General features: G+C 44.7%; 1 long non-coding RNA gene across 1 annotated transcript; it reads right to left on the bottom strand.

The window, feature by feature from the left end:
• Nucleotides 1-13,021: 13,021 nt before the first annotated feature.
• On the bottom strand, nt 13,022-13,738 carry LOC106591013 (uncharacterized). The gene is made up of 3 exons (XR_006763293.1): nt 13,584-13,738; nt 13,301-13,476; nt 13,022-13,214 (listed from the first exon to the last, which is right to left on the bottom strand). It is a non-coding gene; the product is annotated as an uncharacterized lncRNA (long non-coding RNA).
• Nucleotides 13,739-15,567: the final 1,829 nt, after the last annotated feature.

Genomic DNA, 15,567 nt, shown 5'->3' with positions numbered 1-15,567 from the left:
TCAGGTTACTCTGGTCACTCTGGTACAGGGCTACAGACACTCAGGTTACTCTGGTCACTCTGATACAGGGCTACAGACACTCAGGTTACTATGGTCACTCTGGTACAGGGCTACAGACACTCAGGGTACTCTGGTCACTCTGGTACAGGGCTACAGACACTCAGGTTACTCTGGTCACTCTGGTACAGGGCTACAGACACTCAGGTTACTATGGTCACTCTGGTACAGGGCTACAGACACTCAGGTTACTCTGGTCACTCTGATACAGGGCTACAGACACTCAGGTTACTATGGTCACTCTGGTACAGGGCTACAGACACTCAGGTTACTCTGGTCACTCCTGATGCAGGGCTACAGACACTCAGGTTACTCTGGTCACTCCTGATACAGGGCTACAGACACTCAGGTTACTCTGGTCACTCCTGATACAGGGCTACAGACACTCAGGTTACTCTGGTCACTCTGATACAGGGCTACAGACACTCAGGTTACTATGGTCACTCTGGTACAGGGCTACAGACATTCATGTTACTCTGGTCACTCCTGATACAGGGCTACAGACACTCAGGTTACTCTGGTCACTCCTGATACAGGGCTACAGACACTCAGGTTACTCTGGTCACTCTGATACAGGGCTACAGACACTCATGTTACTATGGTCACTCTGGTACAGGGCTACAGACACTCAGGTTACTCTGGTCACTCCTGATACAGGGCTACAGACACTCAGGTTACTCTGGTCACTCCTGATACAGGGCAACAGACACTCAGGTTACTCTGGTCACTCTGATACAGGGCTACAGACACTCAGGTTACTCTGGTCACTCTGGTACAGGGCTACAGACACTCAGGTTACTCTGGTCACTCCTGATACAGGGCTACAGACACTCAGGTTACTCTGATACAGGGCTACAGACACTCAGGTTACTCTGATACAGGGCTACAGACACTCAGGTTACTCTGATACAGGGCTACAGACACTCAGGTTACTCTGGTCACTCTGATACAGGGCTACAGACACTCAGGTTACTCTGGTCACTCCTGATACAGGGCTACAGACACTCAGGTTACTCTGGTCACTCCTGATACAGGGCTACAGACACTCAGGTTACTCTGGTCACTCCTGATACAGGGCTACAGACACTCAGGTTACTCTGGTCACTCCTGATACAGGGCTACAGACACTCAGGTTATCCCAGACTCCTGGTACAGGGCTACAGACACTCAGGTTACTCTGGTCACTCTGATACAGGGCTACAGACACTCAGGTTACTCTGGTCACTCCTGATACAGGGCTACAGACACTCAGGTTACTCTGGTCACTCCTGATACAGGGCTACAGACACTCAGGTTACTCTGATACAGGGCTACAGACACTCAGGTTACTCTGGTCACTCCTGATACAGGGCTACAGACACTCAGGTTACTCTGGTACAGGGCTACAGACACTCAGGTTACTCTGGTCACTCCTGATACAGGGCTACAGACACTCAGGTTACTCTGGTCACTCCTGATACAGGGCTACAGACACTCTGGTTACTCCTGATACAGGGCTATAGACACTCAGGTTACTCTGGTCACTCTGATACAGGGCTACAGACACTCAGGTTACTCTGGTCACTCCTGATACAGGGCTACAGACACTCAGGTTACTATGGTCACTCTGGTACAGGGCTACAGACACTCAGGTTACTCTGGTCACTCCTGATACAGGGCTACAGACACTCAGGTTACTCTGGTCACTCTGATACAGGGCTACAGACACTCAGGTTACTCTGGTCACTCCTGATACAGGGCTACAGACACTCAGGTTACTCTGGTCACTCTGATACAGGGCTACAGACACTCAGGTTACTCTGGTCACTCTGATACAGGGCTACAGACACTCAGGTTACTCTGGTCACTCTGATACAGGGCTACAGACACTCAGGTTACTCTGGTCACTCCTGATACAGTGCTACAGACACTCAGGTTACTATGGTCACTCTGGTACAGGGCTACAGACACTCAGGTTACTCTGGTCACTCTGATACAGGGCTACAGACACTCAGGTTACTCTGGTACAGGGCTACAGACACTCAGGTTACTCTGGTCACTCCTGATACAGGGCTACAGACACTCAGGTTACTCTGGTCACTCCTGATACAGGGCTACAGACACTCAGGTTACTCTGGTCACTCCTGATACAGGGCTACAGACACTCAGGTTATCCCAGACTCCTGGTACAGGGCTACAGACACTCAGGTTACTCTGGTCACTCTGATACAGGGCTACAGACACTCAGGTTACTCTGGTCACTCCTGGTACAGGGCTACAGACACTCAGGTTACTCTGGTCACTCCTGATACAGGGCTACAGACACTCAGGTTATCCCAGACTCCTGGTACAGGGCTACAGACACTCAGGTTTCTCTGGTCACTCTGGTACAGGGCTACAGACACTCAGGTTATCCCCAGACTCCTGATACAGGGCTACAGACACTCAGGTTATCCCCAGACTCCTGATACAGGGCTACAGACACTCAGGTTACTCTGATACAGGGCTACAGACACTCAGGTTACTCTGGTCACTCCTGATACAGGGCTACAGACACTCAGGTTACTCTGGTCACTCCTGATACAGGGCTACAGACACTCAGACACAGACATCACCTTTTTTTCTTTAAATTATTGTTTTATGTAGGATGCTGCCTTTTTGGCCATGTTGCAGTTGTAAGTCGGCCTAATAAATAAATACAAATCCCTCTTCTATCAGGCCATGTTGTTGTCTTGTGAAAGATGCTGTTAAGCCACATAGCCTAGCACAGCCAGTTAAGTTATTTATATGGGCCTTCGCCCCAACACAGCCTAGCTCAGCCAGTTAAGTTATTTATATGGGCCTTCGCCCCCACATAGCCTAGCTCAGACAGTTAAGTTATTTATATGGGCCTTCGCCCCCACACAGCCTAGCTCAGACAGTTAAGTTATTTATATGGGCCTTCGCCCCCACACAGCCTAGCACAGCCAGTTAAGTTATTTATATGGCCCTGCGCCCCCACATAGCCTAGCTCAGCCAGTTAAGTTATTTATATGGGCCTTCGCCCCCACACAGCCTAGCTCAGACAGTTAAGTTATTTATATGGGCCTTCGCCCCCACATAGCCTAGCTCAGACAGTTAAGTTATTTATATGGGCCTTCGCTTCCACACAGCCTAGCTCAGCCAGTTAAGTTATTTATATGGGCCTTCGCCCCCACATAGCCTAGCTCAGACAGTTAAGTTATTTATATGGGCCTTCGCTTCCACACAGCCTAGCTCAGCCAGTTAAGTTATTTATATGGGCCTTCGCCCCCACGTAGCCTAGCTCAGACAGTTAAGTTATTTATATGGGCCTTCGCCCCCACACAGCTTAGCTCAGACAGTTAAGTTATTTATATGGGCCTTCGCCCCCACACAGCCTAGCTCAGACAGTTAAGTTATTTATATGGGCCTGCGCCCCCACACAGCCTAGCTCAGCCAGTTAAGTTATTTATATGTGCCTTCACTCTGAAGAAATAGACTCCAATTAAGCCCTCTTGTTGTTTTTAAAGTCAAATTAAAAGGAAGATTATTGTTGAAATGAATTACTCGACTGATGTAGTTTTCTCCACCTGTTGATTGGCGCCACTTGAATTACAAGTTAGCTATATTATCAGCACCAGGCGCTGTTCACCTCCTATTGATTGAGCTGCTATATTTTCAGCACCAGGTGCTGTTCACCTCCTATTGATTGTGCTGCTATATTTTCAGCACCAGGTGCTGTTCACCTCCTATTGATTGCGCTGCGGTTGCAGCTTTACATTTCAGCACCACTAAATGGTCCTCTGCTTGCTTTATTAGTTGACTGTCTCCTGCATTCTCTCCTCATGAATGAAGTTAAAATGTAACTTGTGCATTATTTAGGGAGGTCACATTGTAGATACTCTACACCACCATTATTTAGGGAGGTCACATTGTAGATACTCTACACCACCATTATTTAGGGAGGTCACATTGTAGATACTCTACACCACCATTATTTAGGGAGGTCACATTGTAGATACTCTACACCACCATTATTTAGGGAGGTCACATTGTAGATACTCTACACCACCATCTAGAATACAGTAGGACCTCTTTCCATTTGTCCTTTTGAAACACACAGAAAACTATAGTATTTAGCCTAAAGCAGCATATGATTTTACAGTAGACTATAGATGTAGGCTACTGTATAGTCACATGGCTCAGTGTTAAAATGTTAGAGCAGCCCATTGATCTGAACAAATCCTCTTAGTGAATGTCCCTTAATGAGAAAGAATTATCAAAATGAATGAGAATATTGCATTTTGAAATGCAAATACTATTGAGTCTGTAGACAAATTGAAATAGTGATTCGGACGTCAGTGGATCTGCGTGAGGGATGCATCAGATGAATTAAGGCATTTTGGAGGGGTTGAATGTTGCACCATTGATAAAGCAGATCAACTGAGCTAGGGTTAGAGTTAGGAAGAAAACTACAAAAAGACGCCATATTTGTAGTTCACAACTCTTAAGCCTGACTAACCGATGTCTTTATATAGCCTTGCTACTCTTATTTTCAAATGTATTTTTACTGTTGTTTTATTTCTTTACTTACCCACACACACACACACACACACACACACACACACACACACACACACACACACACACACACTACCTTTTTTTGCACTATTGGTTAGAGCCTGTAAGTAAGCATTTCACTCTAAGGTCTGTTGCATTCGGCGCACGTGACAAATAAACTTTGATTTGATTTGAGACCTATTTATTAACATAAAGTCCACCACTGTAAGAGTCCTCAGTTGTAGTGAGAACATTGTGTCATATGTTTAAGGGGGGTTTCATGACTGTGATTCCAAAATGTTCCAGTGCTGAGGAACTGTGTGTCATTTTTTTCCCAGTACGGGAAAATAAAAATGTATGAAATGTATGCATTCACTACTGTAAGTCGCTCTGGATAAGAGCGTCTGCTAAATGACTAAAATGTAAATGTAAAACTGTAATGGTTTGAATACACCTGGGCTTTCTGTGAAGAACTACAACTCCCTGTTTCACGTTGCATCGCGTCCAGCGACGGCAACCGGAAATGGCGCCGGAATTGTAGTTCTAACCCCTTTGTGGTTTAGTGGAAAGAGGAGGAAGGGAAGCGCTACTAAGGTACACAATAGTAAATGTTGGTAGACAGAAGGTGCTCTTTGGTAAAAGGGGTGAGTAGGTCATCAAAAAGAAAGGAGGACCAAGGCACTCTTCATATAATTGATTAAAATGCCTTTATTAGTATGGCATGTTCAATAGAAACAATGTTTTTGTTTAGAATAATTATTTATTAAATGTGCTACTTTGACCCCACCATGGCCTCCAGTCTCCCCTCTCCTGCAAAGTGAATTTATCTGAAATGACAAGGCTTGATCTCTGAATGTGTTTCTCTGTAGGCTACATACTGAAACCTTAAAGCTACAATCCTTAGTTACTAATTCCATTATTGGACGGTTAAATTTTGCGGGTGCCAGGCAGAATCAGCTGCAGAAGTTATTCATTTATTTAAAGATGACAATGGTGATCTAGATATTCACATGACAATATTTACACAATAATCTACATTGATGATGGTGATCTAGATATTCACATGAAAATATTTACACAATAATCTACATTGATGATGGTGATCTAGATATTCACATGACAATATTTGCAAAATAATCTAAATTGACTTGCCTAGTTAAATAAAGGTTAAATAAAATATATTTACAAACTCCACAACTAACAGGTCAATAAAAAGACAATACTTTAGAGGAAGCAAACCTGTCTATTCCATTAGACTCTTGGGGTATATCAGGCTCAAATCAGGTTCTCCTCACCATGACATCAATAGTAAATGACATGCAACAATGGCCTGTATCACATCTAACAATTAAACAGAAATGTGCTTCTTTCAACCCCAAAAGAGCAAAAAAACATACCATTATAAACAAAGGGGAGGAATACAATGACATCAATTAAAAAGCAATGGACATGTTAAAAACAACACACCATCAGCCTCATTCATCTATTCCTCTATCAATATCACCATCGTTGTTGTAGTCATCACCCTCAGCCTCATTCATCTATTCCTCCATCAATATCACCATCGTTGTTGTAGTCATCACCATCAGCCTCATTCATCTATTCCTCCATCAATATCACCATCGTTGTTGTAGTCATCACCCTCAGCCTCATTCATCTATTCCTCCATCAATATCACCATCGTTGTCATCGTCATCGTCGACATCATAATAGTCATCCTCCTCCTCTTCATAGTTTCTGCCCTCAAAAAAAGCCCTTCTGAACGATTCACATTGTCCTTCTGCGTGCTGTAGCTCATCAAGCTTTCCAGCAAGGACAGCTCTTTCCCCAAGACAACATCCATCTTGCTCTGTGAAATGTTGTAAGGCCTCCACGATCAGTTCCTGCTCTGTGTAATGTTGTAAGGCCTCCACGATCAGTTCCTGCTCTGTGTAATGTTGTAAGGCCTCCACGATCAGTTCCTGCTCTGTGTAATGTTGTAAGTCCTCCACGATCAGTTCCTGCTCTGTGTAATGTTGTAAGGCCTCCACGATCAGTTCCTGCTCTGTGTAATGTTGTAAGGCCTCCACGATCAGTTCCTGCTCTGTGTAATGTTGTAAGGCCTCCACGATCAGTTCCTGCTCTGTGTAATGTTGTAAGGCCTCCACGATCAGTTCCTGCTCTGTGTAATGTTGTAGGGCCTCCACGATCAGTTCCTGCTCTGTGTAATGTTGTAAGGCCTCCACGATCAGTTCCTGCTCTGTGTAATGTTGTAAGGCCTCCACGATCAGTTCCTGCTCTGTGTAATGTTGTAAGGCCTCCACGATCAGTTCCTGCTCTGTGTAATGTTGTAAGGCCTCCACGATCAGTTCCTGCTCTGTGTAATGTTGTAAGGCCTCCACGATCAGTTCCTGCTCTGTGTAATGTTGTAGGGCCTCCACGATCAGTTCCTGCTCTGTGTAATGTTGTAAGGCTTCCACGATCAGTTCCTGCTCTGTGTAATGTTGTAAGGCTTCCACGATCAGTTCCTGCTCTGTGTAATGTTGTAAGGCCTCCACGATCAGTTCCTGCTCTGTGTAATGTTGTAAGGCCTCCACGATCAGTTCCTGCTCTGTGTAATGTTGTAAGGCCTCCACGATCAGTTCCTGCTCTGTGTAATGTTGTAGGGCCTCCACGATCAGTTCCTGCTCTGTGTAATGTTGTAAGGCCTCCACGATCAGTTCCTGCTCTGTGTAATGTTGTAAGGCCTCCACGATCAGTTCCTGCTCTGTGTAATGTTGTAAGGCCTCCACGATCAGTTCCTGCTCTGTGTAATGTTGTAGGGCCTCCACAATCAGGTCCTGCTCTGTGTAATGTTGTAAGGCCTCCACGATCAGTTCCTGCTCTGTGTAATGTTGTAAGGCCTCCACGATCAGTTCCTGCTCTGTGTAATGTTGTAAGGCCTCCACGATCAGTTCCTGCTCTGTGTAATGTTGTAAAGCCTCCACGATCAGTTCCTGCTCTGTGTAATGTTGTAAGGCCTCCACGATCAGTTCCTGCTCTGTGTAATGTTGTAAGGCCTCCACGATCAGTTCCTGCTCTGTGTAATGTTGTTAGGCCTCCACGATCAGTTCCTGCTCTGTGTAATGTTGTAAGGCCTCCACGATCAGTTCCTGCTCTGTGTAATGTTGTAAGGCCTCCACGATCAGTTCCTGCTCTGTGTAATGTTGTAAGGCCTCCACGATCAGTTCCTGCTCTGTGTAATGTTGTAAGGCCTCCACGATCAGTTCCTGCTCTGTGTCATGTTGTAAGGCCTCCACGATCAGTTCCTGCTCTGTGTAATGTTGTAAGGCCTCCACGATCAGTTCCTGCTCTGTGTAATGTTGTAAGGCCTCCACGATCAGTTCCTGCTCTGTGTAATGTTGTAAGGCCTCCACGATCAGTTCCTGCTCTGTGTAATGTTGTAAGGCCTCCACGATCAGTTCCTGCTCTGTGTAATGTTGTAAGGCCTCCACGATCAGTTCCTGCTCTGTGTAATGTTGTAAGGCCTCCACGATCAGTTCCTGCTCTGTGTAATGTTGTAAGGCCTCCACGATCAGTTCCTGCTCTGTGTAATGTTGTATGGCCTCCACGATCAGTTCCTGCTCTGTGTAATGTTGTAAGGCCTCCACGATCAGTTCCTGCTCTGTGTAATGTTGTAGGGCCTCCACGATCAGTTCCTGCTCTGTGTAATGTTGTAAGGCCTCCACGATCAGTTCCTGCTCTGTGTAATGTTGTAAGGCCTCCACGATCAGTTCCTGCTCTGTGTAATGTTGTAAGGCCTCCACGATCAGTTCCTGCTCTGTGTAATGTTGTAAGGCTTCCACGATCAGTTCCTGCTCTGTGTAATGTTGTAAGGCTTCCACGATCAGTTCCTGCTCTGTGTAATGTTGTAAGGCCTCCACGATCAGTTCCTGCTCTGTGTAATGTTGTAAGGCTTCCACGATCAGTTCCTGCTCTGTGTAATGTTGTAAGGCCTCCACGATCAGTTCCTGCTCTGTGTAATGTTGTAAGGCCTCCACGATCAGTTCCTGCTCTGTTTAATGTTGTAAGGCCTCCACGATCAGTTCCTGCTCTGTGTAATGTTGTAAGGCCTCCACGATCAGTTCCTGCTCTGTGTAATGTTGTAAGGCCTCCACGATCAGTTCCTGCTCTGTGTAATGTTGTAAGGCCTCCACGATCAGTTCCTGCTCTGTGTAATGTTGTAAGGCCTCCACGATCAGTTCCTGCTCTGTGTAATGTTGTAAGGCCTCCACGATCAGTTCCTGCTCTGTGTAATGTTGTAAGGCCTCCACGATCAGTTCCTGCTCTGTGTAATGTTGTAAGGCCTCCACGATCAGTTCCTGCTCTGTGTAATGTTGTAAGGCCTCCACGATCAGTTCCTGCTCTGTGTAATGATGTAAGGCCTCCACGATCAGTTCCTGCCCTGTGTAATGTTGTAAGGCCTCCACGATCAGTTCCTGCTCTGTGTAATGATGTAAGGCCTCCACGATCAGTTCCTGCTCTGTGTAATGTTGTAAGGCCTCCACGATCAGTTCCTGCTCTGTGTAATGTTGTAAGGCCTCCACGATCAGTTCCTGCTCTGTGTAATGTTGTAAGGCCTCCACGATCAGTTCCTGCTCTGTGTAATGTTGTAAGGCCTCCACGATCAGTTCCTGCTCTGTGTAATGATGTAAGGCTTCCACGATCAGTTCCTGCTCTGTGTAATGTTGTAAGGCCTCCACGATCAGTTCCTGCTCTGTGTAATGTTGTAAGGCCTCCACGATCAGTTCCTGCTCTGTGTAATGTTGTAAGGCCTCCACGATCAGTTCCTGCTCATGTGAGTAGAACATCTTGGCAGTGAAGACATCATCCTCAATCTTCCGCTTCTCTTCACAAAGAGCACCAAGAGCCTTAGCTTGAGGTGCACCTCCCCATCATCCTCTGCTCCTCCTGCTCTCCAGGACCAATCAGTGCTGTCCACCTGCACTGCATCCTCATACACCAGGGCCTGTAGGAGCTGTGAGGACAAACCTCGTCTCCTCAGGTTGTAGTCCTTCACATGTGTTTTTATGCTACTACCGACCGTGGCCTTTTGGACAGGCAGTTGGCAATACCTTGACCATCTATTGATAACAGATAATCAATACCTTGACCATCTATTGATAACAGATAATCAATACCTTGACCATCTATTGATAACAGATAATCAATACCTTGACCATCTATTGATAACAGATAATCAATACCTTGACCATCTATTGATAACAGATAATCAATACCTTGACCATCTATTGATAACAGATAATCAATACCTTGACCATCTATTGATAACAGATAATCTGTCACAGCTGTTGAAAGGAGTAGACCAAGGTGCAGCGTGGAAGATGTTCATCTTGTATTTATTTTACTCAGAACACTCTGACAATCAAACAAAACGACAGCAAAACAGTTCTGTCAGGTTTCACCAACTAAACAGAAAATAACTACCCACAAGGACAAAGGAAAAACAGGCTGCCTAAGTATGGCTTCCAATCAGAGACAACGAAAGACACCTGCCTCTGATTGGAAACCATACCCGGCCAAAACATAGAAAATAAAACATAGATTGCCCACCCACCTATCACACCCTGGCCTAGCTAAACAGAGAAAACACAGCTCTCCTAGGTCAGAGTGTGACATAATCAATACCTTGACCATCTATTGATAACAGATAATACAGACAGAAAATATGTTAAAGGTAATCCAATCTAAACAAAAAATAAATAAATCAAAAATTACCTAAAGCTGCTATAAAATTACTCTGATTACCATCCAACAATAGATCATTAGCAACAGAAACCAAGTTCAGAAACAGATACAAATAAACATTATTATTGTGTTTGACCACCCAGAATTATCATAGAACTGATATGAGTTGACTTGTTCCTATTGTTGAATATATATCTATAACCTGCATATTTTCAGGCCACAGAGGAACCTCCGTTCTAGCAGCAGACTGAAGGTTCCCTCCAGAATGGTCCTCAATCTGTTCCTCTGCAGTCTGTGGAGTGCAGTCTGGAAGAGACTGCTGGTGGGGGACCATCAATCTGTTCCTCTGCAGTCTGTGGAGTGCAGTCTGGAAGAGACTGCTGGTGGGGGACCATCAATCTGTTACTCTGCAGTCTGTGGAGTGCAGTCTGGAAGAGACTGCTGGTGGGGGACCATCAATCTGTTCCTCTGCAGTCTGTGGAGTGCAGTCTGGAAGAGACTGCTGGTGGGGGACCATCAATCTGTTACTCTGCAGTCTGTGGAGTGCAGTCTGGAAGAGACTGCTGGTGGGGGACCATCAATCTGTTACTCTGCAGTCTGTGGAGTGCAGTCTGGAAGAGACTGCTGGTGGGGGACCATCAATCTGTTCCTCTGCAGTCTGTGGAGTGCAGTCTGGAAGAGACTGCTGGTGGGGGACCATCAATCTGTTCCTCTGCAGTCTGTGGAGTGCAGTCTGGAAGAGACTGCTGGTGGGGGACCATCAATCTGTTACTCTGCAGTCTGTGGAGTGCAGTCTGCAAGAGACTGCTGGTGGGGGACCATCAATATGTTACTCTGCAGTCTGTGGAGTGCAGTCTGGAAGAGACTGCTGGTGGGGGACCATCAATCTGTTACTCTGCAGTCTGTGGAGTGCAATCTGGAAGAGACTGCTGGTGGGGGACCATCAATCTGTTACTCTGCAGTCTGTGGAGTGCAGTCTGCAAGAGACTGCTGGTGGGGGACCATCAATATGTTACTCTGCAGTCTGTGGAGTGCAGTCTGGAAGAGACTGCTTGTGGGGGACCATCAATCTGTTACTCTGCAGTCTGTGGAGTGCAGTCTGGAAGAGACTGCTGGTGGGGGACCATCAATCTGTTACTCTGCAGTCTGTGGAGTGCAGTCTGCAAGAGACTGCTGGTGGGGGACCATCAATATGTTACTCTGCAGTCTGTGGAGTGCAGTCTGGATGCGACTGCTGTTGGGGGACCATCGATGGAGGATGCTGTTCTTCCTCTCCATCGTCTTCAGTTTTCTGTCATCAGAAAGGTTCTAAATACTTTGACCAGGGAGATCAATTATATTCATTGATCTAACAATTACACTGTTAAAAACTGAGGAAGTACCTATCGAACTGCACAAGCTGAAAAACAGCTGTTCCATCTCCACTTTCCTGCTGTGCCCTGAAAATAAAACATGGATTACAGAGGGCATACAATAATGCATGTCGAAAAATAACAACTTTGTTTAGTCATTTGAAATTAATTGCATACATTGCAATTGTATGTTGCTGGAGCATTGCAACATATTGCTCCTCCCAGCACAGAGCAGGTTTTTGCCTCTCAAGGGTGACACTGACATTCCTGCCCCAATCCCTAATGGTGTCCAGTGTTGTTCCTACAACATAACAACACTGACATTCCTGCCCCAATCCCTAATGGTGTCCAGTGTTGTTCCTACAACATAACAACACTGACATTCCTGCCCCAATCCCTAATGGTGTCCAGTGTTGTTCCTACAACATAACAACACTGACATTCCTGCCCCAATCCCTAATAGTGTCCAGTGTTGTTCCTACAACATAACAACACTGACATTCCTGCCCCAATCCCTAATGGTGTCCAGTGTTGTTCCTACAACATAACAACACTGACATTCCTGCCCCAATCCCTAATAGTGTCCAGTGTTGTTCCTACAACATAACAACACTGACATTCCTGCCCCAGTCCCTAATGGTGTCCAGTGTTGTTCCTACAACATAACAACACTGACATTCCTGCCCCAATCCCTAATGGTGTCCAGTGTTGTTCCTAAAACATAACAACACTGACATTGCTGCCCCAATCCCTAATGGTGTCCAGTGTTGTTCCTACAACATAACAACACTGACATTCCTGCCCCAATCCCTAATGGTGTCCAGTGTTGTTCCTACAACATAACAACACTGACATTCCTGCCCCAATCCCTAATGGTGTCCAGTGTTGTTCCTACAACATAACAACACTGACATTCCTGCCCCAATCCCTAATGGTGTCCAGTGTTGTTCCCACAACATAACAACACTGACATTCCTGCCCCAATCCCTAATGGTGTCCAGTGTTGTTCCTACAACATAACAACACTGACATTCCTGCTCCAATCCCTAATGGTGTCCAGTGTTGTTCCTACAACATAACAACACTGACATTCCTGCTCCAATCCCTAATGGTGTCCAGTGTTGTTCCTACAACATAACAACACTGACATTCCTGCCCCAATCCCTAATGGTGTCCAGTGTTGTTCCTAAAACATAACAACACTGACATTCCTGCTCCAATCCCTAATGGTGTCCAGTGTTGTTCCTACAACATAACAACACTGACATTCCTGCCCCAATCCCTAATGGTGTCAAGTGTTGTTCCTACAACATAACAACACTGACATTCCTGCCCCAATCCCTAACGGTGTCCAGTGTTGTTCCTAAAACATAACAACAGTGACAGATGTGACAACATTTCTAATCAATACTGAAATTCTATGCTTAGATTATTGATACAATGGTTTACCTGGAAGAGACTGTGCAATTTCTTCCATTTCCCTTTTTGCCTCTGTTGCAACTTCTGTTGCTGGGGAAACCCTCTATGGCAGAGAGTCCACTACATCAAAACAACAGGAAATGTTAGGAACATCACTAGAGTCAACCAGCAACAAGTAAATGAATAACAATTCCAAGTGTACTAACGTAGCCTCTGGCGTTTTCCCATGGTGGAGAAGTGCATCAGTCAGGAGGTCAATAAGATGGGACGGCCTCATTTCTTTGGTGACCTTCCCAAAGCGCCTCAGATACGACCACAGCCTCTCCATCTGCTCCCCATCTGCCAGTCCAGCACCTTCCACATATCGGGTGTTGAATTTCATCTACAAATATAAAATCATGTCATACCATGGTAAAAGGGTTATTTGGTTAAACCTTATAAAATATGAATAAATACCTACTGATAATATTAATGATCCTGTTCAAGTACCTGACATGGCAAGTCATGTCCATCAGCATGGAAAACTGGATCAACCAATCTGGTCCCATGATTCAATTCAGGAAAGTTTCTCTAAAAAGTTATGGACAAAATGTTCATGTTAAAACTATTGTTGGAGAAACTGCTTTTCAAATGTTAAAGTCAATGAGATCTTGAATAAAAAAGGTTCATTACTTGCACATGTAGCTGCATCTGACATCAATGTCCTCCATGAAGATGAGGTTGATGTTCTGGCCTCTCATCCTCTCCTTCATCTCTCAGCAGGTTCACTGCATCTGGCATCAATGTCCTCCATGAAGATGAGGTTGATGTTCTGGCCTCTCATCCCCTCCATCTCTCAGCAGGTTCACTGCATCTGGCATCAATGTCCTCCATGAAGATGAGACTGATGTTCTGGCCTCTCATCCCCTCCTTCATCTCTCAGCAGGTTCACTGCATCTGGCATCAATGTCCTCCATGAAGATGAGGTTGATGTTCTGGCCTCTCATCCCCTCCTTCATCTCTCAGCAGGTTCACTGCATTTGACAAACCACAGAAGAAGTACATCATTATCTGCACTAAATAACTAAATACAATTTACTAAATTAACTAAATTAATCAACACTGAAATAAAATACTGAAAAAGAAACTGAAAAAAACTCCCTATTACTGCATCCCACATTTCACCCTTTTTCATGTTCAGGAAGTGAAGCGGATGGTCATGCTGGCAGGAAACCCCAACACGCCTGTCTCCTACAATTTCCTTGTTTTGGGTTTGGACCTGATGGCATTGCCTGCTTGAAATCCATGGCAACCCTAAAATATCTATAATAATATAAAGTACAATACAAGTATTATGTACTGAAATGCTTCCTTGCAGGTTAACCTTTTGACAATGCAACAACAATAGAACAAGTCAGTAGCTAAGTTAATAAAAAGAGTACTACAATAGTAATAAACCCTTCATTCATCAGTACCCTGAACATAGCTGGGTGTTTCTGGGATAGAGGGTTGATATTAAAGTCAGTACTGCAATAGTAATAAACCCTTCATTCATCAGTATCCTGAACATAGCTGGGTGTTTCTGGGATAGAGGGTTGATATAAAAGTCAGTACTACAATAGTAATAAACCCTTCATTCATCAGTACCCTGAACATAGCTGGGTGTTTCTGGGATAGAGGGTTGATATTAAAGTCAGTACTACAATAGTAATAAACCCTTCATTCATCAGTACCCTGAACATAGCTGGGTGTTTCTGGGGTAGAGGGTTGATATTAAAGTCAGTACTACAATAGTAATAAACCCTTCATTCATCAGTACCCTGAACATAGCTGGGTGTTTCTGGGATAGAGGGTTGATATTAAAGTCAGTACTACAATAGTAATAAAACCTTCATTCATCAGTACCTTGAACATAGCTGGGTGTTTCTGGGATAGAGGGTTGATATAAAAGTCTATATATTCAGCAATAAAAGTCTATATATTCAGCAATACAGTAAGATTCTGAGACACAATCACTTCCTATTGGTCAGCTGCAGGGAACCGCCCACGTCTCTGAGACACAATCACTTCCTATTGGTCAGCCGCAGGGAACCGCCCACGTCTCAGGAGATATGTATTTTAGGCAGTAAGTAAAACTGCCTAGGCCTTGGAGAATCTGGCCCAAAAAGACAGACCATCTGTTTATCTGTAATGTACTTATCCTCATACAGTTTATCTCCTGGATTAATCTTTGTGTTTTATGGTTGTGTTGAGTGGGACAATGGAACATAGTGTTTAACATGATCCTATTGTCTATTGGCTTCAAGAAGATATTCACTTTATCCATTACAACAATCTGAGCCCCCTTATCTGCTGGTTTAATCACTATATTTCTAGAGCTTGATTTTTAACCATTTGTAAGGTTAAGCTGATAAAAAAGGTGAGGTTCTGAATTGTGAAAAGGAAGCCACATCCCTACGTATCAGAGTCTGTATAGTTTCTGACTCCAACTGAG

Source organism: Salmo salar, unplaced genomic scaffold (assembly GCF_905237065.1).
Source record: "Salmo salar unplaced genomic scaffold, Ssal_v3.1, whole genome shotgun sequence".
NCBI lineage: Eukaryota > Metazoa > Chordata > Actinopteri > Salmoniformes > Salmonidae > Salmo > Salmo salar.
The sequence above is the reverse complement of the archived record's forward strand: the minus strand, read 5'-3'. Positions and strand labels throughout refer to the sequence as shown.